Here is a 27,817-nt window from a genome sequence, read left to right on the forward strand (position 1 = left end):
GATCAGCTGTGCACTGCGGTGCTAACGCAGTTGGTGCTTAAACTTATCATGCCTAAACTTATCACACCTAAACTTATCATGCCTAAACTTATCACACCTAAACTTATCACACCTAAACTTATCATGCCTAAACTGAGTTTAGGCATGATAAAGGGCTTTTCACCAGGGTGCTAACTGTTAGCACCGCTTTGTGAATCAGGCCCATACTGTCAACAGGTCGAGATGAGATTCTGCCTGCTCCATTACCTGGTTATTATAGGCCTTGGTCCGAACTCAGACCTCTACCACTCGGATTTGGCCTCTGAGGCATACCGACCCCCCCGGAAAGCTGCACACACCACTCACGCAGCAGGCAACAAGTACATTAGGGAAGTCTGAATCTGGACTCCCTACCTCACCAAGTCATATATGGCAAAGTTAACAATGTTTTATTTCCCATTCTGGTTTACCAATGTTATGGCCACTTGGTCACAGGTTAATATTGTTATATGTTTATATAAGTACTACAAAGCGTTACTTAACTGGTATTCAGTCACTACTATTGTTATCCCTATGGTGAATTTAGAATTTAACCCTATGGTGTCATTGTACTGTAGAAGCACGACCACTCCACACCTAATATGGTCCAGACCATGACATCCGAACTCCCTTCGGACGCCTCTAGCCACACAGCTTCCACTACCCTCAAAATTATAACCCACAATGTGAAGGGGTTGAATACCCCCCAAAAAAGAAGAATGGTGAGCAATTATTATAAAAGCCAGCAAGCAGACATACTTCTCCTTCAGGAGACACACTTTAAGAAAGGCTCTGAACCCAAATTTTGGCATAAAGCGTACCCTCATACATATTATGCATCAACCGTCTCAAAGAAAGGTGGAGTGGCCGTGCTTTTAAAAAAGAATATTACTCTAGAGATCTCTAAAGTAATCAGAGACCCAGGAGGCAGATATTTAATTGTCATTGCCACGATATATAGATGCATTTATACTATTGTATGTGTTTATGCTCCCTCGGAAGGGTTAAAACTCTTCCTGGACTCCCTGGCGTCTAAGATAGCATTGCACAGAGAGGGCAAACTTCTTATAGCAGGGGACTTCAATACCGTTTTAGACACTCTCCCTGTTAGCTCGTCCCTGCGAAGATCCCCTAGCAAGGCCCTGATATCCTTTATGCAGGAGGTTAACGTTTGGGATGCATGGAGAGCAGCACATCCGGGAGAGAGAGGGCACTCATTTTATTCCCATCCCCATGGCACATACTCCAGGATAGATTTTATCCTAATGGATGCGACGCTCCTAGAAAGGTCTAAGATGACAGAAATGTCAGAGATCTCATGGTCTGACCACTCCTCAGTAAGCACATTAATAGGCACAAGGGGTCCTATCACACAATTTCAGTGGAGATTAAATGAGTCCCTATTAAAAGATCACGTAGTTCAAGCAGAAGTAACTGAAACCATAAAACAATATTTAGCACATAACTCCCCGAACGACACATCAAGGAGCATACATTGGGCAGCCCTGAAGGCCACAACTAGAGGCACATTAATCAAAATTTCGTCCCAGAGGAAAAAAGCTGATGAGACCAAAATTAAAAAACTCCAACTACAGATTAGAGTTGGGCCGAACGGTTCGCCTGCGAACGGTTCCATGCGAACTTCAGTGGTTCGCGTTCGCGTCCCGCAGGCGAACCTTTGCGGAAGTTCGGTTCGCCCCATAATGCACATGGAGGGTCAACTTTGACCCTCTACATCACAGTCAGCAGGCCCAGTGTAGCCAATTAGGCTACACTTGCCCCTGGAGCCCCACCCCCCCTTATATAAGGCAGGCAGCGGCGGCCATTACGGCCACTCGTGTGCCTGCATTAGTCAGAGTAGGGCGAGCTGCTGCAGACTGTCTCTCAGGGAAAGATTAGTTAGGCTTAGCTTGTTCCTGTCTGGCTGCATACCTGTTCTGTGAACCCACCACTGCATACCTGTGCTGTGAACCCACCACTGCATACCTGTTCTGTTCAGTGGACCCGCCACTGTATACCTGTTCATTGAACCCACCACTGCATACCTGTGCTGTGAACCCACCACTGCATACCTGTGCTGTGAACCCACCACTGCATACCTGTGCTGTGAACCCACCACTGCATACCTGTTCTGTTCAGTGGACCCGCCACTGCATACCTGTTCTGTTTAGTGAACCGCCACTGTATACCTGTTCTGTTTAGTGAACCCGCCACTGCATACCTGTTCTGTTCAGTGGACCCGCCACTGCATACCTGTTCTGTTTAGTGAACCCGCCACTGCATACCTGTTCTGTTCAGTGGACCCGCCACTGCATACCTGTTCTGTTTAGTGAACCGCCACTGTATACCTGTTCTGTTTAGTGAACCCGCCACTGCATACCTGTTCTGTTCAGTGGACCCGCCACTGCATACCTGTTCTGTGAACCCGCCACTGTATACCTGTTCTGTTCAGTGAACCCACCGCATCAGTGCGCATACCTGTGCAGTTAAGTGAACCCGCCACTGCATACCTGTTCTGTTCAGTGGACCCGCCACTGCATACCTGTTCTGTTTAGTGAACCGCCACTGTATACCTGTTCTGTTTAGTGAACCCGCCACTGCATACCTGTTCTGTTCAGTGAACCCACCGCATCAGTGCGCATACCTGTGCAGTTAAGTGAACCCGCCACTGCATACCTGTTCTGTTCAGTGGACCCGCCACTGCATACCTGTTCTGTTTAGTGAACCGCCACTGTATACCTGTTCTGTTTAGTGAACCCGCCACTGCATACCTGTTCTGTTCAGTGAACCCACCGCATCAGTGCGCATACCTGTGCAGTTAAGTGAACCCACTTACCTACGTGAATGCACGCAGTGTGATATACCACTCCGTGCATACCCGATATGGACAAAACAGGTAGAGGAAGAGGTAGTGGCAGAGCCAGAGGAAGGCCACCCGGCAGGTCTGCGCGAGGTCGTGTAAATGTAATTTCGTGTGGACCTGGCCCACAGTACAGTGCTCGGAAGAAGGCACGTCCCATCACCTCCCAAGATTGTCAGGACGTGGTTGAGTATTTAGCGACACAGAACACCTCATCTTGCTCAGCCACCAGTGCTACTACTAGCACCACTTCCGCTGCATTTGGCACTTCGCAAGAATTATTTAGTGGTGAAATCACTGATGCACAGCCATTGTTGTTACAGCCAGATGAATTTTCACCAGCTCATATGTCTGAGTTACGCGGCAACATTATGGATGTAACGTGTAAGGAGGATGAAGGACCTACTGATGTTGGTGCATGTTTGGATTTGTCTGAGGCAAGCGAAGCTGGGCAGGATGATTACGATGATGACGATGATAGGGATCCTCTGTATGTACCCAATAGAGGAGATGAAGAGGGGGACAGTTCAGAGGGGGAGTCAGAGAGTAGGAGGAGGAGAGAAGTTGCTGAAAGAAGCTGGGGCAGCTCTTCGTCAGAAACAGCTGGTGGCAGTGTCCGGCACCATGTATTGCCACCTATGTACAGCCAGCCAACTTGCCCTTCAGCATCAGCTGCTGAGGTCCCCATAGTGCCCACATCCCAGGGTGGCTCAGCGGTGTGGAAATTTTTTAATGTGTGTGCCTCAGATCGGACCAAAGCCATCTGTTCGCTCTGCCAACAAAAATTGAGCCGTGGAAAGGCCAACACTCACGTAGGGACAAGTGCCTTACGAAGGCACCTGGAGAAAAGGCACAAACAGCAATGGGATGGCCACCTGAGCAAAAGCAGCAGCAGCACACAAAAGCAAAGCCACCCTCCTTCTCCTCTTCCTCCTCCATCAGGTGCATTATCTGCTTCTGCCGCTTTCTCCCTTCCACCTTCACAGGCACCCTCCTCCACTCCGCCTCTGCCCTTGAGCGGTTCCTGCTCCTCTGCCCACAGCAGCAGTCAGGTGTCCGTGAAGGAAATGTTTGAGCGGAAGAAGCCAATTTCGGCCAGTCACCCCCTTGCCCGGCGTCTGACAGCTGGCGTGGCGGAACTGTTAGCTCGGCAGCTGTTACCATACCGGCTGGTGGACTCTGAGGCCTTCCGTAAATTTGTGGCCATCGGAACACCGCAGTGGAAGATGCCAGGCCGCACTTATTTTTCGAGAAAGGCCATACCCCAACTGCACCGTGAAGTTGAGAGGCAAGTGGTGTCATCTCTTGCGAAAAGCGTTGGGTCAAGGGTACACCTGACCACGGATGCCTGGTCTGCCAAGCACGGGCAGGGCCGCTACATTACCTACACAGCCCATTGGGTGAACCTGGTGGTGAACGATGGCAAGCAGGGCGCAGCGGACCAAATTGTGACACCTCCACGGCTTGCAGGCAGGCCTCCTGCCACCTCCTCTCCTCCTGCTACATGCTCTTCGCTGTCCTCCTCCTCCTTGGCTGAGTGGCAGTTCTCCTCTCCAGCTACACAGCCCCAGCTCCGCAGGGCCTATGCTGCATGCCAGGTACGACGGTGTCACGCCATCTTAGACATGGCTTGTCTCAAAGCGGAGAGTCACACTGGAGCAGCTCTCCTGGCTGCTCTTAAGAAACAGGTGGATGAGTGGCTGACCCCGCACCACCTGGAGATAGGCAACGTGGTGTGCGACAACGGCAGCAATCTGCTTGCCGCTTTGCATATGGGGAAGCTGACACACATACCCTGCATGGCACATGTCATGAATCTAGTGGTTCAAAGATTTGTGGCAAAGTACCCTGGCTTAGCGAATGTCCTGAAGCAGGCCAGGAAGTTCTGTGGGCATTTGAGGCGGTCTTACACAGCCATGGCACGCTTTGCGGAAATTCAGCGCAAAAACAACATGCCGGTGAGACGCCTCATTTGCGATAGCCCGACTCGCTGGAACTCGACCCTGCTCATGTTCTCCCGCCTGCTAGAACAGAAGAAAGCCGTGACCCACTACCTCTACAACTACAGTAGAATGAAACAGTCTGGGAAGATGGGGATGTTCTGGCCCGACAACTGGACACTGATGGAGAATGCATGCAGGCTCATGCGGCCGTTTGAGGAGGTGACCAACCTGGTGATCCGCAGTGAGGGCACCATCAGCGACTTAATTCCCTACGCTTACTTCTTGGAGCGTGCTGTGCGTAGAGTGGCGGATGAAGCTGTGAATGAGCGTGACCAGGAACCGTTACGGCAGGAACAGGCATGGGACCAATTTTCATCAGACCCAGCTGTTTCCTCAACACCTGCGGCAGCACAGAGGGGGGAGGAGGAGGAAGAAGAGAAGTCGTGTGCAGAAGACGAATCAGACTCAGAGGATGATGAGCAAGGTGTTTCTTTGGGGGAGGAGGAGGAGGAGGAGGAGGGGACAGCGGCAGGAGAACAACCTCAGCAGGCATCGCAAGGGGCTTGTGCTGCTCAACCTTCCCGTGGTATTGTTCGCGGCTGGGGGGAGGAGGTTGACTTACCTGACGTCACTGAGGAAGAGCAAGAGGAGATGGAGGGTACTGGATCCGACTTTGTGCAGATGTCGTCTTTTATGCTGTCCTGCCTGTTGAGGGACCCCCGTATAAAAAACCTCAAGGGGAATGAGCTGTACTGGGTGGCCACACTACTAGACCCTCGGTACAGGCACAAAGTGGCGGACCTGTTACCAACTCACCGGAAGGTGGAAAGGATGCAGCACATGCAGAACCAGCTGTCAACTATGCTTTACAATGCCTTTAAGGGTGATGTGACGGCACAACGCCAGCAAGGTACCACTGCCACTAATCCTCCTCCCGTGTCCACGCAGTCAAAGACAGGACGCTCCAGCGATCTCATGGTGATGTCGGACATGCGGACGTTCTTTAGTCCAACGCCTCGCCGTAGCCCTTCCGGATCCACCCTCCACCAACGCCTGGAACGGCAGGTAGCCGACTACCTGGCCTTAAGTGTGGATGTAGACACTGCTGTGAACAGCGATGAGGAACCCTTGAACTACTGGGTGCGCAGGCTTGACCTGTGGCCAGAGCTGTCCCAATTTGCCATCCAACTTCTCTCCTGCCCTGCCGCAAGCGTCCTCTCAGAAAGGACCTTCAGCGCAGCTGGAGGCATTGTCACAGAGAAGAGAAGTCGCCTAAGTCACAAAAGTGTTAAGTACCTCACCTTTATCAAAATGAATGAGGCATGGATCCCGGAGGGCTGCTGCCCGCCCCAAGACTAAGTCAGTCCCCGCACATACAGCATCTCTGCCTGCACGCCGTGTGACTGGCTGCCTGGCCTGCCCCAAGAAGACTAAGTCGCTCCCAGTCCCTCCACACAGCATGTCTGCCTGCAGGCCGCTTGACTACCTTCTCCGCCACCACCAACAGGGTCCGGGACTCCAGGCGGATTGCTGAATTTTTTAGGCCGCTGCTAGCAGCGGCCGCTGTAATAATTTTTCTGGTGCGTGTACATGACTGCCTAATTTTTCTGGCTGCACTGCGGGCAGCTGCAACAACAAAAGAAAAGGCATGTACATGCGCCCATTCCCCTTCGTGATCATTACCTTGCCGTGGTGAAGGGGCTTGCGTATCACAATGGAGCAATGACCGGCGCCTAGATGAGTGTCTCGGGGGGCACACCCACGATAATAAGGTCGTTGCCTCATTGTGGTCAGACCAAATTTGATCAGCTGGACAGTCACTGTTCTGTCATTCAGCTACATCAGCCAGGTGACCATATGGGCTGTAAAGCCACCAAAACCTGCACTCTCGCAGGGACGGATCTAGGGGGGGGGCAAGCGGGTATCTTGCCCCTGGCGCAGTTTGTTGAATTCTTAAAAAGGCAGCAAAATAAAAGGCAGTTTAGGCGCCAAAACCTGACCTTTAGGCGCCAAAACCTGACCTTGCCCCAGGCGCAACTTGGTCTTGATCCGTCCCTGCACTCTCGCCATGGTGCGCACCAGTAAAGCACGGCCGTCACTACACAAACAGCTGTTTGCGGTGCGTTACACGATGAGTTTGGTGTGTCAGTGTGAAGCAGTACCTTAATTACACTACCTGATTGATGTATACACATGCAAGATGTTTGAAAGCACTTTAGGCCTGTCATTTAGCATTCAATGTGATTTCTGCCCTTAAAACGCTGCTTTGCGTCAAATCCAGATTTTTCCCGGGGACTTTTGGCATGTATCCCACTCCGCCATCCCCCCCTCCAGGTGTTAGACCCCTTGAAACATCTTTTCCATCACTTTTGTGGCCAGCATAATTATTTTTTTTTTTCAAAGTTCGCATCCCCATTGAAGTCTATTGCGGTTCGCGAACTTTAACGCGAACCGAACCTTTCGCGAAAGTTCGCGAACCCGGTTCGCGAACCGAAAATCGGAGGTTCGGCCCAACTCTACTACAGATTAGGAGACTTGAGACATTACACATTGACTCTGGGGGTAAAGATGCCCTGGACCAGCTACTGGTGGCACGGCAGGAACTGCATGCAATTCTTTTTAAGAAGGCAGAACGCTCCTTAAGACTCACAAACCAAAAATATTATGATAAAGCTAATAAGCCTGATACCCTATTGGCACGTAAATTATCCCAGAGACTGGCACAGAACAGAATATACCCTGTTAGAGACCAGCTCGGAAATAAGTCCTATGACCCATCCCATATAGTTGACCTGTTTGCACAGTACTATACAAATTTATACAATGGCACTACCACAGACAAGTTACTGACACCAGCTAGATCCATTCTCCAATATCTTGATAGCATCCAGATACCCTCCTTCTCCCAAGAAGACAAATCTAAATTAAATGCCCTCATTTCTCATAAGGAAGTTGAGCTTACCATAACATCTCTGAAGAACGGTAAAGCTCCTGGGCCGGATGGATACACGGCTCTCTTTTATAAAACATTTAAGTCACAACTCATCCCGGTACTAACTTCGCTTTTTAATAAATTACTATTAGGAGAAGAAGATCTATTACCTGAATTCTTACAGGCTTCGGTGGTAGTCATTCCCAAACCAGGGAGGGATTGCGCTGAAATCTCGAATTATCGGCCAATCTCACTAATAAACTCGGACATTAAAATCTTCTCCAAGATATTGGCTAACAGACTGAATACCCTACTCCCAAAAGTTATCCACCCGGACCAAACGGGGTTTGTAATGGGGCGACAGACAACTGACAATACTAGGAGAATGGTCAACACCATAGAAGTCATGAGCCATACTGGAGGGCCTTCTCTGCTTCTATCATTGGATGCAGAGAAGGCCTTCGATAGGGTCGACTGGAGGTACTTGCGTCTGGTCTTGCAAAAATTTGGGATCTCTGGGGAATTTCTAAATGGAGTACGTAGCCTATATACACAACCAATGGCAGCGGTCTGTAATATGGGCCTCCGCTCTGGATCTTTCCCAATAAAAAACGGTACGAGGCAGGAGTGCCCTCTCTCTCCCCTCCTGTTTGCCCTGTGCATAGAACCTCTAGCCCTGCTGGTAAGAGGTTCAGCGGATGTTAGGGGGGTGAGGGTTGGGGAGGAGGAATTCAAAATAGCATTGTTTGCAGATGATACGGTGTTCACCCTCTCCAGCCCTCACACCTCACTGCCGGCCTTATTTCATCTCATCGATGAGTTCTGCACTGTTTCAGGCTTCAAGGTCAACCGTACTAAATCAGAGGCCCTGGCATTTGGGATGACATGTTCCCAACAGGAAGCATTGGCAACCTCCTTTAAATTTAAAATACAAAGTAAGGGGCTGAAATACTTAGGCATAATCCTCACGCCATCCATTGCGCAACTCTACGCAGCTAACTACACACCTATTATAACCAAACTGCATAGCTTACTGAACGAATGGAACCACTTCAATATCTCCCTTACCGGTCGCATAAATGCACTCAAGATGACAGCCTTACCTAAAATCCTCTACCTCTTCAGAGCCCTCCCCATTAGAATTTCCCTCCCAGATATCAGAAAACTACAGTCACACTTTACTAAATTTATCTGGGCAGGTAAAACTCCCAGAATAAGCTACAAATTTTTAGCTAGAGGCAAAACCCAAGGGGGGCTGGGGGCCCCTATGTTACTTGATTACTTTTACGCCTCCAGAATAGCTCAGCTGACACAATGGTCAGCCCCTCGGGGCACAATTAGGTGGGTAGATCTCGAAGCAGCTTTATTACATCCCTTCCCTCTATCATCACTGCTCTGGACTAAGAGGCCGGTCCTAGACAAAGCAAGACCTATAGCTGTCATACAGGAATCCCTATTCATCTGGAAGAGACAATATCATAGACTTGGGCTTCTTAACAGACACTCCCTAGAAGAGTCCATTCTCCTAAACTTAGACTTTCCTCCAGGACTAGAAATCCAACCCTGGACAAATTGGCTGCACCTAGGCCCCCTCAGGTTAAAAGACATTGCTCCAGGAGGAGTGATAGCTCCCTGGCCTGAAACTCAAACTAAATATAATCTTCAGTCCAAAGACTTTTTCAGATACCTCCAGGTTAGGCATTTCATCCAGAACTGCGCAGTGGAAGGTATTGAAGCCACCCCCCACCCTATCAGCAAAGAGTTTCACAATTATAAACATACACCAGGTATGATATCTCTATTTTATCACGAGGGTTGGTATCAACACTTAGAAGAAATCTCCCCGGCCATGGTAAAGTGGCAGGAAAGACTTCAGAAAGTATGGTCCCTGGAGGACTGGGAAAGTCTTTTTCTAAACCTTGCCAAATCATCTAGGAATAGCCTTGTGAGGGAAAGAGGATATAAGATTCTGTATGATTGGTATAGATCACCCTTACTCTTATTCAAAAGGGACCTCTCCACTTCAGATTTGTGTTTCAGAGGCTGTGCAGAGCAAGAAGACCATGTTCATTGCTGGTGGTCCTGTACTGTAGTACAAAGCTTCTGGAAAGCATGCTTCCACATGGCATCTACCGTCTTGGGAACAGAAATTGCCCCGGACCCGTGGGTGGCCCTGTTCTGTCGTGCTGATCCTCTTCTCTCGAACCATAGCAATAAACTACTCACCCATTTCTGTAATGCAGCCAAAGCTATTATTGCTAGGGAGTGGAAATCCCCTACCCTGAATAGAACGGCACTAAAACATAAATTAAACGAATATTACTGGATGGGGAAAATAACAGCCTCTCTATATGACGAGGAGGACCGGTTCGACAGAGTATGGTCACCTTGGGAAGTTAACATGATATAGGATGGTTATTTCCTCATACTAGCATGCTGTACTTGTAAATCTAACCCTTCTTCTTCCTCACAGCACCCAAAGACACCCTAAGTCCTCCCAGAGGTCATCAATCACTGGACTCTCTGTTTTTTGACCCAAAGGGATAAGATATCCTACTGAGCTAAACTAAGCTATGTGATACAGTTTTTTGCTTTATTGAAACAAAGTCTTAAACACTATGGTTCTGACTGATACCATAATCTAAAATATATATTTTGTACCTGAATATATATATATACGCTGTTTGTACTTTTTCTCTTTTTGGATTAATAAAAGCTTTATTGTTGAAAAAAAAAATCAAAAATCAATTATTTATTTTCATCTGGTAAACAAGTAATAATAATGCTAATCAGACAATCCAAAAGTTAAAATCTCTATTACTTATCTTGTTTATAAATGATCATTCCCCAGTTTACTTGAATCTTATTTGGTACGTTGCCGCACAAAGGAAGTTGCAGGGCATGCTGGGTTGTCTTTTTTTGCTTCTTTATTTCCTCTCAGACTTAAGTAATGTACAGAAGCAAAAAAGGACAACCCAGCATGCCCTAAATAAATAATTGATTTTTGATTTTACGCCCGACAGTTACACTTTAATTAAAAAGCAGGAATGGTGGGAAAGGCCCATTTCCGATTCCACAGAAAGTTCAATTTACGCCAATGCTGATAAACGATTCCACGGATTTTCGATTTCCGATGAGTCTTCTTTTTGTCATTTTATGCATTCTCTGATTGGCCACATTATTCTGAGTTGGCTTGGAAGCGTTGGACCAGTCAGAGAATGCAGAATTTTACCGCGGTTATCGGAATGCCACAGAAATTTTAGGCCAATCACAAGACTCAGGAATACTCAGTAAAATCAGCAGTTAAGTGTTGTACCGTGCAGGGGCGTTGCTAGGCACCAAAATGTGGGTGTGATTATGGGTGGAACCAAATTTACATTAACTTAATAGCGGTCTAACTAGGCCTGCCCAGCAAAATGTTGGATGAAGCCCTCCTCTCCATTAATTAGAGATGAGCGTAATGACGTAATTACGATTTCGCGAAATTTCGCGTAATTAGTGTAATTACGATTATGGCCGTAAGTACATAATTGTAATGAAGAAGGATTTCGCGAAATTTCGCGTAAGCGTAATTTTCGTGTAATTTTCGCATTACAATGGGTATTTGTTCATGCCGTAATTTCGCATTAAACGCTACCGTAATTTCGCGTTAAACCGTAACGCTCCGTATAATATAAAAAAGCCGCCGACTTTAAGGGTTAATAGCAAAGCCCCCTTAAATGCTAAGAGCCTCAAATTTGGAGAATATATTAAGGCAGTGGTTCCCAACCTTTTCCGGCTCGGGGAACACTTTCTGACCAAATTTTTCTCCGGGGAACGGCGGGGGTGTGTGTGTGTGTTTAGGGGGGGGGGGGGGGAGCGGGTGTTTGCGCGACCTAGTGGACAGTGCCGTGCGCAGCAGGCTATGGGGGGGGGGGGGGTCTGGGGTGCGGCTGCATAGCTAGCATAGTTGCCCCAGTATAGGGAGTTTAGTTGCCTCAGTATAGCTAGTATAGTGCCCCAGTATAGTGCCCCAGTATAGCCAGTATAGTGCCCCAGTATAGCCAGAATAGTGCCCCAGTATAGTTTGTATAGTGCCCCAGTATAGCCAGTATAGTGCCCCAGTATAGCCAGTAGAGTTGGGCCGAACGGTTCGCCTGCGAACGGTTCCATGCGAACTTCAGTGGTTCGCGTTCGCGTCCCACAGGCGAACCTTTGCGGAAGTTCGGTTTGCCCCATAATGCACATGGAGGGTCAACTTTGACCCTCTACATCACAGTCAGCAGGCCCAGTGTAGCCAATTAGGCTACACTAGCCCCTGGAGCCCCACCCCCCCTTATATAAGGCAGGCAGCGGCGGCCATTACGGTCACTCGTGTGCTGCCTGCGTTAGTGAGAGTAGGGCGAGCTGCTGCAGACTGTCTCTCAGGGAAAGATTAGTTATACTTAACTTGTTCCTGTCTGGCTGCATACCTGTTCTGTGAACCCACCACTGCATACCTGTGCTGTGAACCCACCACTGCATACCTGTGCTGTGAACCCACCACTGCATACCTGTGCTGTGAACCCACCACAGCATACCTGTGCTGTGAACCCACCACTGCATACCTGTTCAGTGAACCTGCCACTGCATACCTGTTCTGTTCAGTGGACCCGCCACTGTATACCTGTTCATTGAACCCACCACTGCATACCTGTTCTGTGAACCCACCACTGCATACCTGTTCAGTGAACCCGCCACTGCATACCTGTTCTGTTCAGTGGACCCGCCACTGTATACCTGTTCAGTGAACCCGTCACTGCATACCTGTTGTGTTCAGTGAACCCGCCACTGTATACCTGTTCAGTGAACCCGCCACTGTATACCTGTTCTGTTTAGTGAACCCGCCACTGTATACCTGTTCTGTTTAGTGAACCCGCCACTGTATACCTGTTCTGTTTAGTGAACCCACCACTGCATACCTGTTCTGTTCAGTGGACCCGCCACTGTATACCTGTTCAGTGAACCCGCCACTGCATACCTGTTGTGTTCAGTGAACCTGCCACTGCATACCTGTTCTGTGAACCTGCCACTGTATACCTGTTCTGTTTAGTGAACCCGCCACTGTATACCTGTTCTGTTTAGTGAACCCGCCACTGCATACCTGTTCTGTTCAGTGGACCCACCACTGCATACCTGTTCTGTTTAGTGAACCCGCCACTGTATACCTGTTCTGTTCAGTGGACCCGCCGCCACTGTATACCTGTTCAGTGAACCCGCCACTGCATACCTGTTGTGTTCAGTGAACCTGCCACTGCATACCTGTTCTGTGAACCCGCCACTGCATACCTGTTCTGTTTAGTGAACCTGCCACTGTATACCTGTTCTGTTTAGGTCCGGGACTCCAGGCGGATTGCTGAATTTGCTGTAATAATTTTTCTGGTGCGTGTACATGACTGCCTAATTTTTCTGGCTGCACTGCGGGCAGCTGCAACGCCGCCGACTTTAAGGGTTAATAGCAAAGCCCCCTTAAATGCTAAGAGCCTCAAATTTGGAGAATATATTAAGGCAGTGGTTCCCAACCTTTTCCGGCTCGGGGAACACTTTCTGACCAAATTTTTCTCCGGGGAACGGCGGGGGTGTGTGTGTGTGTTTAGGGGGGGGGGGAGCGGGTGTTTGCGCGACCTAGTGGACAGTGCCGTGCGCAGCAGGCTATGGGGGGGGGGGGGGGGCTGGGGTGCGGCTGCATAGCTAGCATAGTTGCCCCAGTATAGGGAGTTTAGTTGCCTCAGTATAGCTAGTATAGTGCCCCAGTATAGTGCCCCAGTATAGCCAGTATAGTGCCCCAGTATAGCCAGAATAGTGCCCCAGTATAGTTAGTATAGTGCCCCAGTATAGCCAGTATAGTGCCCCAGTATAGCCAGTAGAGTTGGGCCGAACGGTTCGCCTGCGAACGGTTCCATGCGAACTTCAGTGGTTCGCGTTCGCGTCCCACAGGCGAACCTTTGCGGAAGTTCGGTTTGCCCCATAATGCACATGGAGGGTCAACTTTGACCCTCTACATCACAGTCAGCAGGCCCAGTGTAGCCAATTAGGCTACACTAGCCCCTGGAGCCCCACCCCCCCTTATATAAGGCAGGCAGCGGCGGCCATTACGGTCACTCGTGTGCTGCCTGCGTTAGTGAGAGTAGGGCGAGCTGCTGCAGACTGTCTCTCAGGGAAAGATTAGTTATACTTAACTTGTTCCTGTCTGGCTGCATACCTGTTCTGTGAACCCACCACTGCATACCTGTGCTGTGAACCCACCACTGCATACCTGTGCTGTGAACCCACCACTGCATACCTGTGCTGTGAACCCACCACAGCATACCTGTGCTGTGAACCCACCACTGCATACCTGTTCAGTGAACCTGCCACTGCATACCTGTTCTGTTCAGTGGACCCGCCACTGTATACCTGTTCATTGAACCCACCACTGCATACCTGTTCTGTGAACCCACCACTGCATACCTGTTCAGTGAACCCGCCACTGCATACCTGTTCTGTTCAGTGGACCCGCCACTGTATACCTGTTCAGTGAACCCGTCACTGCATACCTGTTCTGTTCAGTGGACCCGCCACTGTATACCTGTTCAGTGAACCCGCCACTGCATACCTGTTGTGTTCAGTGAACCCGCCACTGCATACCTGTTCTGTGAACCCGCCACTGTATACCTGTTCTGTTTAGTGAACCCGCCACTGTATACCTGTTCTGTTTAGTGAACCCGCCACTGTATACCTGTTCTGTTTAGTGAACCCACCACTGCATACCTGTTCTGTTCAGTGGACCCGCCACTGTATACCTGTTCAGTGAACCCGCCACTGCATACCTGTTGTGTTCAGTGAACCTGCCACTGCATACCTGTTCTGTGAACCTGCCACTGTATACCTGTTCTGTTTAGTGAACCCGCCACTGTATACCTGTTCTGTTTAGTGAACCCGCCACTGCATACCTGTTCTGTTCAGTGGACCCACCACTGCATACCTGTTCTGTTTAGTGAACCCGCCACTGTATACCTGTTCTGTTCAGTGGACCCGCCGCCACTGTATACCTGTTCAGTGAACCCGCCACTGCATACCTGTTGTGTTCAGTGAACCTGCCACTGCATACCTGTTCTGTGAACCCGCCACTGCATACCTGTTCTGTTTAGTGAACCTGCCACTGTATACCTGTTCTGTTTAGGTCCGGGACTCCAGGCGGATTGCTGAATTTTTTAGGCCGCTGCTAGCAGCGGCCGCTGTAATAATTTTTCTGGTGCGTGTACATGACTGCCTAATTTTTCTGGCTGCACTGCGGGCAGCTGCAACAACAAAAGAAAAGGCATGTACATGCGCCCATTCCCCTTCGTGATCATTACCTTGCCGTGGTGAAGGGGCTTGCGTATCACAATGAAGCAATGACCGGCGCCTAGATGAGTGTCTCGGGGGGCACACCCACGATAATAAGGTCGTTGCCTCACTGTGGTCAGACCAAATTTGATCAGCTGGACAGTCACTGTTCTGTCATTCAGCTACAACAGCCAGGCGACCATATGGGCTGTAAAGCCACCAAAACCTGCACTCTCGCCATGGTGCGCACCAGTCCAGCACGGCCGTCACTACACAAACAGCTGTTTGCGCTGCGTTACACGGTGAGTTTGGTGTGTCAGTGTGAAGCAGTACCTTAATTACACTACCTGATTGATGTATACACATGCAAGATGTTTGAAAGCACTTTAGGCCTGTCATTTAGCATTCAATGTGATTTCTGCCCTTAAAACGCTGCTTTGCGTCAAATCCAGATTTTTCCCGGGGACTTTTGGCATGTATCCCACTCCGCCATGCCCCCCTCCAGGTGTTAGACCCCTTGAAACATCTTTTCCATCACTTTTGTGGCCAGCATAATTATTTTTTTTTTCAAAGTTCGCATCCCCATTGAAGTCTATTGCGGTTCGCGAACTTTAACGCGAACCGAACCTTCCGCGGAAGTTCGCGAACCAGGTTCGCGAACCTAAAATCGGAGGTTCGGCCCAACTCTAATAGCCAGAATAGTGCCCCAGTATAGCCAGAATAGTGCCCCAGTATAGTGCCCCAGTATAGCGCCCCAGTATAGCCAGTATAGTGCCCCAGTATAGCCAGTATAGTGCCCCAGTATAGTCAGTATAGTGCTCCAGGATAGCCAGTATAGTGCCCCAGTATAGTGCCCCAGTATAGCTAGTATAGTGCCCCAGTATAGCCAGTATAGTGCCCCAGTATAGCCAGAATAGTGCCCCAGTATAGCCAGTATAGTGCCACAGTATAGTGCCCCAGTATAGCCAGAATAGTGCCCCAGTATAGCCAGTATAGTGCCACAGTATAGTGCCCCAGTATAGCCAGTATAGTGCCCCAGTATAGCCAGAATAGTGCCCCAGTATAGCCAGTATAGTGCCCCAGTATAGTGCCCCAGTATAGCCAGAATAGTGCCCCAGTATAGCCAGTATAGTGCCCCAGTATAGTGCCCCAGTATAGCCAGAATAGTGCCCCAGTATAGCCAGTATAGTGCCACAGGATAGCGCCCCAGTATAGTGCCCCAGGATAGCTAGTATAGTGCCCCAGTATAGCCAGAATAGTGCCCCAGTATAGCCAGTATAGTGTCCCAGTATAGCCAGTATAGTGCCCCAGTATAGCCAGTATAGTGCCCCAGTATAGCCAGAATAGTGCCCCAGTATAGCCAGAATAGTGCCCCAGGATAGCGCCCCAGGATAGCCAGTATAGTGCCCGGTATAGCCTGTATGGGTAGGTGCCCGTCCCCGCCGCTGTTATTACCTTAACAGCGGCCGCTCTCCCCTCTCCGGCGCGTGTATTCAAGCAGCGTATCTCCCGGCTGCTCTGTGTGATGCGCAGGAAGCAGAGCAGCGGTTTCCTGTAACGGCGATATGTATCGCCGTTACTATGGTAACCGAGCCCTGCTTCCTGTGCATCACACAAAGCAGCCGGGAGATACGCTGCTTGAATAAATCCACGAGCCGGAGAGGGGAGAGCGGCGGCTGTGGGGACGGGCGGGAGGGGGGAGGAAGAGGACAGTCCCGCGGACCACAGGTTGGGGATCCCCGCACGGCACACCAGGCAACATCCCGCGGCACACTAGTGTGCCGCGGAACACCGGTTGGGAAACACTGTATTAAGGAGATCAGAAGGAATAAGAGGAAATTTTTTTTTTTCAAAAAGACCTTATAGTTTTTGAGAAAATTGATGTTAAAGTTTCAAAGTAAAAATGTATACATTTAAAAACCCGCCGACTTTAACGGTTAATAGCAAAGCCTGCTTAAAGTTTAGGAACACCAAATTCCTAGGGTATATTAACCTATTTTGGTTTCTGGACGTAGAAACTACGTCCAGAAACCATGTGCGCTACCGCGCGCCCCCGCGGCCGATCGCGCGCGTGCACGCGCACTCCCGGCCGCGGATTCGGTAGTCAGGGAATCAATATATCGGGCTATGAAGCCCGATCACTGATTCCTCTCCCCCGCTGAAAAAGCGACAGCTTCTCTCGGAAGCTGCGCCTTTTCTGGCCGTTCCCTTCCTGATGCGCCACTCTAAGCGTGTGTTACGCTTAGAGTGACGTCATGTAAACAAACTCATGGCCGCCATCTTGTGGCCAAAAAGTAATACTACACCTGAAAATGAAAATAAATTAAAATCAACACACATTTACATTATAAATCTATTGTTTACCCCCCACCCTCCCAAAACTACCCAAATAAAATGTTTACTATAAATAAAAAAAAACATTACAATAAAAAAAAAAAAAACATGTAAATATTTACCTAAGGGTCTAAACTTTTTAAATATCAATGTAAAGATGAAATATTTCTATATTTTTCGCCATACATTGTGATAGGGACATAATTTTAACGGTGTAATAACCGGGACATATGGGCATATACAATACGTGAGTTTTAATTATGGAGGCATGTATTATTTTAAAACTATAATGGCTGAAAACTGAGAAATAATGAATTTTTCCATTTTTTTCTTATTCTTCCTGTTAAAATGCGTTTACAGTAAAGTGGCTCTTAGCAAAATGTACCCCCCAAAGAAAGCCTAATTGGTGGCGGAAAAAACAAGATATAGATCAGTTCATTGTGATAAGTAGTGATAAAGTTATAGGCTAATGAATGGGAGGTGAACATTTCTCTCGTGAAAACCACGGAACCTGAATGGGTTAAGGGGATCAGTGGGAATAAGAGGAAAAATTTTTTTTCAAAAAAACCTTATAGTTTTTGAGAAAATCGATTTTTAAGTTTCAAGGGCAAAAATGTCTTTTAAAGGGGAACTGAAGAGAGAGGTATATGGAGGCTGTCATGTTTATTTCCTTTTAATCAATACCAGTTACCTGGCGGCCCTGCTGGTCTATTTCTCTGCACTAGTATCTGATTAAAACCAGAAACAAGCATGCAGCTAGTCTTGTCAGATCAGACTTATAAGTCTGAACCACTGAAACACCTGATCTGCTGCATGCTTGTTCAGGGGCTATAGCTAATAGTATTAGAGGCAGAGGATCAGCAGGGCTGCCAGGCAACTGGTATTGTCTAAAAGGAAATAAACAGGACAGCCTCCATATACCTCTCTCTTCAGTTCCCCTTTAAATGCGGAAAATGTCAGTTTTTTTTGCACAGGTAACAATAGTGTATTATTTTCATAGATTCCCCCAAGTGGGAAGAGTTTTACTTACTTCGTTCTGAGTGTGGGAAATATAAAAAAAAAACGACGTGGGGTCCCCCCTCCCAGACCTCTTTAACCCCTTGTCCCCCATGCAGGCTGGGATAGCCAGAATGCGGAGCACCGGCCGCGTGGGGCTCCGCACCCTGACTATACCAGCCCGCATGGTCCATGGATTGGGGGGTCTCGGAAGGGGAGGGGCAGCCAAGCTTTCCCCTCCCCCTCCGAGCCCTTGTCCAATCCAAGGACAAGGGGCTCTTCTCCACCTTCGATGGGCGGTGGAGGCCGCGATTTCCTGGGGGGGGGGGGTGCATGGTGATATCTGGGAGTCCCCTTTAAAAAGGGGTCCCCCAGATGCCCACCCCCCCTTCAGGAGAAATGAGTATAGAGATACTTGTACCCCTTACCCATTTCCTTTAAGAGTTAAAAGTAAATAAACACACAAACACATAGAAAAAGTATTTTAATTGAACAAAAAACATAACCACGAAAAAAGTCCTTTAATATTCTTAATTAACCATTAATACTTACCTGTCCCTTTAAATAAATGATCCCTCGCAATATCCTCGGAAATGTTCTATCAGTTACAATGTAACAAAGTTATTACAATGTAACAACTTTGTTACATTTTAACTACGCCGCACCCGACGTCACTCGCCGCTCACCCGCCGCACGGACCCGACAGAGCTCTGAGCTATATAGCTCAGAGCTCTCTTAGCATCTTTATATTTGGGCTCCAAGGAGCCCCATTGGTCCTTAGCAGACCAATGGGGTTCCTTCTGATTTGAAGGAACCCCATTGGTCTGCTAAGGACCAATGGGGCTCCTTGGAGCCCAAATTCAAAGATGCTTCTCAGAGCTCTGAGCTATATAGCTCAGAGCTCTGTCGGTCCGTGCAGCGCAGACGCGTATGCGGCGGCTGAGCGGCGAGTGACCATTGGGTGCGGCTTAGTTACAATATAACAAAGTTGTTACATTGTAATAACTTTGTTACATTGTAACTGATAGAACATTTCCGAAGCTATTTCGAGGGATCATTTATTTAAAGGGACAGGTAAGTATTAATGGTTAATTAAGAATATTAAAGGACTTTTTTCGTGGTTATGTTTTTTGTTCAATTAAAATACTTTTTCTAAGTGTTTGTGTGTCTATTTACTTTTAACTCTTAAAGGAAATGGGTAAGGGGTACAAGTACCTCTATACTCATTTCTCCTGGGAGGGGGGGTGGGCATCTGGGGGACTCCCAGATTCCACCATGAACCCCCCCCCCCCCAGGAAATCGCGGCCTCCACCTCCACCGCCCATCGGAGGTGGAGAAGAGCCCCTTGTCCTTGGATTGGACAAGGGCTCGGAGGGGGAGGGGAAAGCTTGGCTGCCCCTCCCCTTCCGAGACCCCCCAATCCATGGACCATGCGGGCTGGTATAGTCAGGGTGCGGAGCCCCACGCGGCCGGTGCTCCGCATTCTGGCTATCCCAGCCTGCATGGGGGACAAGGGGTTAAAGAGGTCTGGGAGGGGGGACCCCACGTCGTTTTTTTTTTATATTTCCCACACTCCGAACGAAGTAAGTAAAACTCTTCCCACTTGGGGGAATCTATGAAAATAATACACTATTGTTACCTGTGCAAAAAAAACTCACATTTTCCGCATTTAAAAGACATTTTTGCCCTTGAAACTTAAAAATCGATTTTCTCAAAAACTATAAGGTCTTTTTGAAAAAAAAAAAATTCCTCTTATTCCCACTGATCCCCTTAATATACCCTGGGAATTTGGTGTTCCTAAACTTTAAGCAGGCTTTGCTATTAACCGTTAAAGTCGGCGGGTTTTTAAATGTATACATTTTTACTTTGAAACTTTAACATCGATTTTCTCAAAAACTATAAGGTCTTTTTGAAAAAAAAAATGTTCCTCTTATTCCTCCTGATCTCCTTAATATATTCTCAAAATTTGAGGCTCTTGGCATTTAAGGGGGCTTTGCTATATTAACCCTTAAAGTCAGCGGCTTTTTTACATTATACGGAGCGTTACGGTTTAACGCGAAATTACGGTAGCGTTTAATGCGAAATTACGGCATGAATGAAACTTACGCGTTGAAAATTACGCTTACGGTATTCTCAATTACGATTTTAATGGCAATTACGCTACCGTAATTTCGAATGCGTAATTATAGTAATGCGAAATTACGAAAATTTCGGCTCAACTCTACCATTAATACAAAAAAAAAAACAAAACATAAATAGGCAGTGTTTCTTAAACATAACTAGGTAGAGTTACCTGGCTTCTGTGCTGGCTGGTCTAGCTTTCTGATGGGTGGGCTGGCCTGCTACCAGGTTATCTGGCAGTTCCCCCCATAGCATTCCATTACTAGGCACAGTTACCTGGCTTCGGTGCTGGCTGGTCTGGCTTTCTTATGGGTGGGCTGGCATGTTCCCCCATAGCATTCCCTGACTTTCCAGTGGACCCCCTCCCAGGCTCCAATGGGCCTCCCATTCAGGCACCACAACTCCCAGCATGCCCCCATAGAAGAACCACAACTCCCTGCATGACCCCATTAAGGCATCACAGCGCCCAGCATGGCACCACAGCACCCAGCATGCCAACATAGAGGCACCACAGCTTACTCTGCCTGGAGGACATTGGGGGCCCCCCTAGAATAAATCCGGGGCACGTGCCACTAATCTTTGGGGCTAGCGACGCCCCTGGTACCGTGTTAGCCATCAGTTAAAGCAAGACATTTTGAATCAGGATGATACCATTCATTGGCTAACTTACACGAAAAGCAGTAAGCTTTCGGCGATGAAGCCTTCGTCAGACTGATTCCTGAATACTGACAAACTATAGAACACAGCTTATATACACTGAACATTGAAAAGAAAATACATATATAGTTTAACTTGATAAACTGCACCGCTCATCATAGTTAAATCCATTTTGGAAGTTTTTCTTGCCTGACTTGCTAAACTAAAGAATCACAAATACCTAATTTTTGCGTTTTTCCTGGAGATAGCTGGAAATTGATCCATTAATAGACTTCCGGATCAGAGCGCCCAAAGGCGCCAGGTGTGTTCCTGACATTTTGCTGTTGTGTATTCCTACCCCTACTGCCTGATGAAGCGGGTATAGGCCGGTGAAACGCGTTGTGATTAACCCTTGGAGTGTACCAATAAATATATCTTTGTTGAATACACAGCTTGTTGTGTCTGCTTGAAGGAGGTAAGTCCACCACTGCCTCCTAAGCATTTTTAAACTTTTTAAATATTGATCTTATTCTTTTGGCGCCTCTGTTCAATTTACAATAGGTCAAGAAATAATGCCGGCCGTCAGAGAATTTACACTAGCTTCTGCATGTTTCATGGAGAAACAAGAAGGTAAACTGTGGACTACCCCGAATACCAGATCCAATATCTGCTCATTTTCCATGGACGATGTCAGGAAAAATATCAGAAGTAGCTCTTCTTTGGAAATGAAAGCTCTCCACCGATTCTCCCGGCAAGTCAAATAAACAGGAGGTTCTGTGAAGTTTGAGGAGCTCTGAGCTGGCCTCTCCAACTCGGCGTTCTACTTACTTAAAGCAATAGGAAGAGGGCAAACAAAGTGCAAGAAAACACTTCCATATTTATCAACGGAAAAGAATCCTATTAAAAAATAACCCTCCGTTTTTCTGATGTAGCCCTCGTAGGATTGGGCTTCATCCGTTACTGCAGCAGGTAGACTTCAACAAATGACTCCTGGAAGTTCACAGGTCCGCGGGGAGTCGGCTATGAATTTTCAAAATGTAGAAGTGGAAATCGGCTTTTGCAGTGAACCGTGAAGCGTCTCTCTAGGGGGCTCGTTAGTGTGGGAATAAAACGTACAATGAGGCCTTCACGGGGAAAAAAAAAATCCTTACAGAAAAGGAAACTGTATTTCTGAACAGATTTGAAAAAAATAAAATGGTCATCAAATAACTAAAGTTGGTTTCTGTTATTGGGCACCCACTCCATGGTTTTAGAATGCCTCTTGGGGCTCTTTTATAAGATGTGTAGTGTGCTGCATTTTTTGCTCCGTTTCCAATGGCATGCAAATCGCAAAATTCTTTATTATATGTGGAAATGTTGGTTTTCTGAAGAACTGTAATGGATTGCGGAGATGCCGCCGCACGGTCTGGCGGCGGGGCGGCTGTCTCCGCATTCAGACCGGTGGTTTCCGCACAGCAGCATGCGTCTGGTTTGTCTGAGCCTTCTAGTGCACACAGATGGAGAGCTGCGCGCGCGCTGGGAGGCAGGACCTTTATGCCAGTAGGAGAGGGATCAGCTGATCAGGTCGATCAGCTGATCCCAGTGCAGTTATTGATTGGCTGAGTGGCGCTGGGCGGCGCTGGGGAGCGCTGCACTATATATAGATCTCGCTGGTCAGTCTCAGGTTGTCTGCCGTTGCGAATACTTACGTGTGAGCACCCAGACCTCAGTCAGATCCCACAGTGTGTTAGAACCAGGTGGACCTGGGAATTCACACTTAGCCAGATTACGCTTGTGTTATACTTTAGACCAGTTCCGGGGTGTTAAGACCAAGGACCTCACACCCAAGTTTAGGATTACTGTGTCATTGCTGTGTTATACTTTAGACCAGTTCCGGGGTGTTGAGACCAAGGACCTCATACCCAAGCTTAGGATTACTGTGTCATTGCTGTGTTATACTTTAGACCAGTTCCTGGGTGTCGAGACCACATACCTCACACCCCAGACTAGGACTCTGCTCTATTTTTGTTATGACTATTTGCTCTGTCGACCTCTCTATTGCTTTCTGATTCGGTACCTCTGCATATCTGCCTACCTGTTGCCAAACCCTGCCTGTACCCGGTTACCGAATCAGCCTTCTGTCTCTGTACCTTATCTGCTCATGTGTTGCCGACCTGGCCTGCCCGACCTTCCAGGCTGTCACTCACCCCTTGAGTGCTCAGTCTATCTGTACTAGCAGTGACACAATTCCACCAAGTGTCAGTTGCAACTAGGACTCCTGCTCCTCAGAGAGTCCGGCCTGTTAGCAGCCAGTGGCCTCTTCCCCTGGAGTCCCCTGGCTGCAGTACAGTCTATTATCTGATCTCCAGATATCCCTGGTTGCCAGGTTCTCACTATTCCCTCTCTCAAGGAGATAGTCCCTGCACTTCCCAGGGCCAGCTGCCCCTCAGGTGGTTCTTGGCCGAGCTGCCTTTATCTCCCGCTTCACGGGAGATAGCCTACAGTTACACCAAACACTTACACTTTATTAGGTGTCCAGAGGTTAGTCATACTTGTATTATTGGTGATTCTGCAGATCTTTCATAATCAAGTATACATCTGCATTATTGATGAATCTGCAGATCATCAATAATCAGATTCTCTCTGTGTGCCGACACCGATCGTTACAAGAACCTTTCTAAAGCTGTTGGCTTGAGATGTAAAGCCTGAACTTCAGCTATTTTAGCCCTTGCATTGGCATTTAGGCACTTGCATTGACCTGAGGAAGCAGGCCAAGACCCGCAAAATGTGTTGTCTACCGTGCATTAATAAATATTATTTTTTCCATAAAATAATGGTTTGTACTTCTGAGAAGGTAAGAAATTACACTTCTCATATATACAACATAGTAGTATCATATCATCAAGGGCACCTCCACCAGGGTTTTTTTTGCATAGTCTATACCCCCAAAGGGATTTTTTTTAGTCATGAGTTCTTTTAGTCCTGACAACTAATCCAGTAGAGCGACCAACCAGCATCTGCGCCAATAGACCTGGGACACCGAGCGGGGACGGTTATATTTCTGCAAGCTCAGGCAGTGGTTGCAAGTCTTGCAACCCACCCTTGTGAGTATAATACTTATACACATATGCTTACATCGTTTTATCTAACGATACAGCACCATTGGGCTCCTGTTCTCATTCATTCAGAGGCTTGGAGGTTATGGGTAATTATCAACAGGGATGAGCAGAAACCATGCCAGTGCGAATTTACGCATCCTAGTTTGCATCTACGCATCGTAGTTTGTAGGTGAAGTTTCAAAACTACGCTTACGAATTTACGCGTAGCGAAGTGCCGCTACGCGTAGCTTACGCCCACTATGCGTAGGTAACAAGTGTATTGCGTAGTGAACTTCGAATGCGGTACTCGCGTCTAATTTTCTGCGTGCGATTGTATGCTTACAAATTTATGCATTGGAAAGGGGAATGTACGCATAGAAGAGTTCCTGGCATCCGCATACACTACGCTTCACACTATGCGTAATTGCTTATTTTAACGCATTGTCTACAAAATGCATACGAAACGACTATTTGATTTGAAAGCCGTAGTTTGGTGAAGCGTAATTGTGTAAAACTATGCGTAGTATAAGGGTAGCAAAGTTGGCTGACTACGACCATCCCTGAATCAAGGACCAAAACTTTTTCTAAATTCACCCGTTTGGCAACTTTCTGTTTAAGTGGACCTAAAGTCAAAAATGAACTTTGATTGGTCCTCAGATGCTTAATACTGCACAGAATTAGGTTCCTTCCTTTTATTTGTATGTAGTGTTGTGCATCGGTACGTAACAGTAATTATCTTGTGTAATTACCATATCTTTATCTATGCTGATGTAGTAATTACATGTATGCTGGTTGCTCGTGAACTATACAGAACATAAAGTTTAAGCAATGTTTTACTTTAGCCGAGGACAATGCTAACTCTGTGGTCATTGCCTCATTTCTAGGAAGACGATACCTATAGCTTCAGGAAAGGATGACCTATGTTAGACAGAATCCAATTGGTCAGGAGATTTAAGGTAAACATGACATAAGAAGATAATTATTATGTGGACACTGAAATTGATATTATGTCATTTCTAAGAGGCTTCTATTATAAAAGCTGTTTCTAACCACAGATTGGGGGCTTCGGCTAGAATGATGCTTCTTTACTATAAAAATCGCAAGGCTAAATAAGTGTTTGCCTTTGATATTTTACAGGGGCGCCGTCAGCGTACAAGCGAGGCGAGGCACGCCCCTGCTTTGGGCCTCACTTTAGAGAGGGGCCTCGCTTTGTTGCTGGCGGCCGCCGGCCTACCCTGTGCGGCCCCGGGGATCCCAGCAACTTACATAACCCTGTTCCAGTGTGGACTTTTTCCGTAGCCGCTCTCTCCTCCTGTTGCTGCTCTGTCCTCCTGTTGCCGCCGCCAAGTTTGCGTCCTGTCTCCATGTTTACCCTGGAGGCGCCTCTAATGACGTCAGATGTGCTGCTGTAAGTAACCATGGCGGTAGGATGCGGCAAGACGGTAAGAAGAGGAGAGCGCTGAGAGAGGAGGAGAGCGTGGCGAGAGGCGTTCTGACTGGAACGGGGTTATGTAAGTCTCTAACCAAAACTGAGGGCACCACCTGTACCTGGCTATCTATACTGAGGCACCTATATCTTGCTACCTATTCTGTGGCACCTGGCTAACCTATACTGAGAGCACCACCTGTACCTGGCTATCTATACTGGGGCACCTATAGCACACTACCTATACTGTGGCACCTGGCTAACCAGGCTACTAAGGCACTACCTGTACCCGAATACCTATACTGGGGCACCAACTGTACCTGGCTACCTATACTGGGGCACCTATAGCTCGCTACCTATACTGTGGCACCTGTACCTGGCTAACCTATACTGGGGAAACCTATGCCTGGATATCTATACTGGGCCACCTATGCCTTATTACCTATAAAAATGGGACCTATATAGGACAGGGGGACATGAGCTGACACAGAGGGGGACAAGAGGTGACATGGGGACATATAGGGGGACAAAAGAAGCACAAGGGAAACAGAGGGGGGCAAAAGAGGCACAGGGAGAACAGATATAAGACAGGGACATGAGGTGACACAAAGGGGGACAAAAGAGGCGCAAACTGAGGTGACACAAAGGGGGACAAAAGAGGCCCAGGGAGGACAAAATAGAAAGGATTCAGGTTAAGAATAGACATACAGTACCTATCTCATTTGTTAACTGGGGACTACCTGCATTTCCCTAGTATTTAGCTCCACCCACATCACAGCATGGTCACGCCCATTTTTTGTGCACCACTTCCTTCGGGAGGGGGGGGGAGGGGATGGGGGGGCATGGAAGTTGTTCTCAAGTTATGGGCCCAATCAAAAATAAAAAGTAAATGGAGTTCCATTGTGGAATGCTGTGGAGCACAACGACAAGAGTGCGTACACACATCCAAATGTGATTGGCCAATTTTATCACTTCCACTGTAGAATGCAGACCAGCAGATGTTGGGTACTATAAACAGATTGTGTAAGTAAGCCCTCTATTGCATGGAAGTGGTTAAATCGGTCAGTCACCAATCGAATACACAAGCTAGATGGATGTCATCTGACGGGGATCAGGACCCTGTTCTTCCACCTGGGACCTTTTCTAATAGCTTGGGCAACATTCAGGTAAATAGCCGCAGGCAGTGCAGGGGACTGTACTACTTCCTGCACCAGATGTAGCCCCCCCCTTCCTGTCCTGTGGGCAATGTGTCTCCTCACTCTCTACACACAGCCTGCAGTGAGTGAATGTGAAGATCAGCAGGGTGAGTAGAGGGAAGGATTGCTGTGCTGCAGCTGGGACATTAGCAGGGAGAGGTGGCAAGATGTGTTTAGTGCTTCAGAAGTTGCCTGTCATTAGTAGCCATGTGCACTGGCTGCTGTAATACCAGAGTGCCCTGGACTATTGATTATTTATCCTGATCAGAGTAATTAATCAATAATGCAGGGCAGTCTGCTGTTGCAGAAGCCAGTGATAGAGGTGCTGACAGCCGACTTCTGTAATGAACAGCAAAGCAATCTCCAGGCAATTTAGATTAGCTTGATTAAAGGTAAACGTATCTCTTTTCCCAGCTCCCCCTCCCACCCTCTTGTCTTCCCCATGACCCTTTCCTCTTTTCAGATTCAGATTATGTTAACAGAGAGAGGTCTTCCTGCCATTCCTCCTCTCCCACCAGGCTCTCTGTCTTATGTCTCTACCTCTTCCCCCCCCCCCCCCCTCCTCCTATACATCCCCCTCTTTCGTATGTCCCCCTTTTCTGACTGTCCTCAGAGGAGCTCACAATGTAATCATACCATAGTCATGGTCTAATATCCTACCATGTTATTATTGTGTATTTATATAGCACTGCCATCTTCAGCATGTGTATAGGTGTACTCTGAGCTCATTTAAAGATGTACAAGCATTTTTTGCCTTGCGGTCACTTTGGCGCAGGGTAAACTGAATGACAACTCCACCTGCTGCAGCATCAATTACTGTTCCCCCTCCAAGTCATAGCAACTCGGAGGGAGAAGTTATTCGGGGGCCTGCAATTGTCGGCACCTAAATTACACTGCTGTGCAGCCATAGACATAATAACATTATGTCTATAAATTGGTGGCGGCCAGGTCA

The 27,817-nt window shown here is 47.8% G+C and overlaps 1 long non-coding RNA gene across 1 annotated transcript in view; it reads right to left on the reverse strand.

The window, feature by feature from the left end:
* The window catches only part of LOC137571019 (uncharacterized), a 146,264-nt gene that overhangs the window by 40,624 nt on the left and 77,823 nt on the right, over positions 1-27,817 (reverse strand). The window lies entirely within an intron of this gene.

The sequence above is a fragment of the Hyperolius riggenbachi genome, chromosome 4 (assembly GCF_040937935.1).
Source record: "Hyperolius riggenbachi isolate aHypRig1 chromosome 4, aHypRig1.pri, whole genome shotgun sequence".
NCBI classification, from domain to species: Eukaryota; Metazoa; Chordata; class Amphibia; order Anura; family Hyperoliidae; genus Hyperolius; species Hyperolius riggenbachi.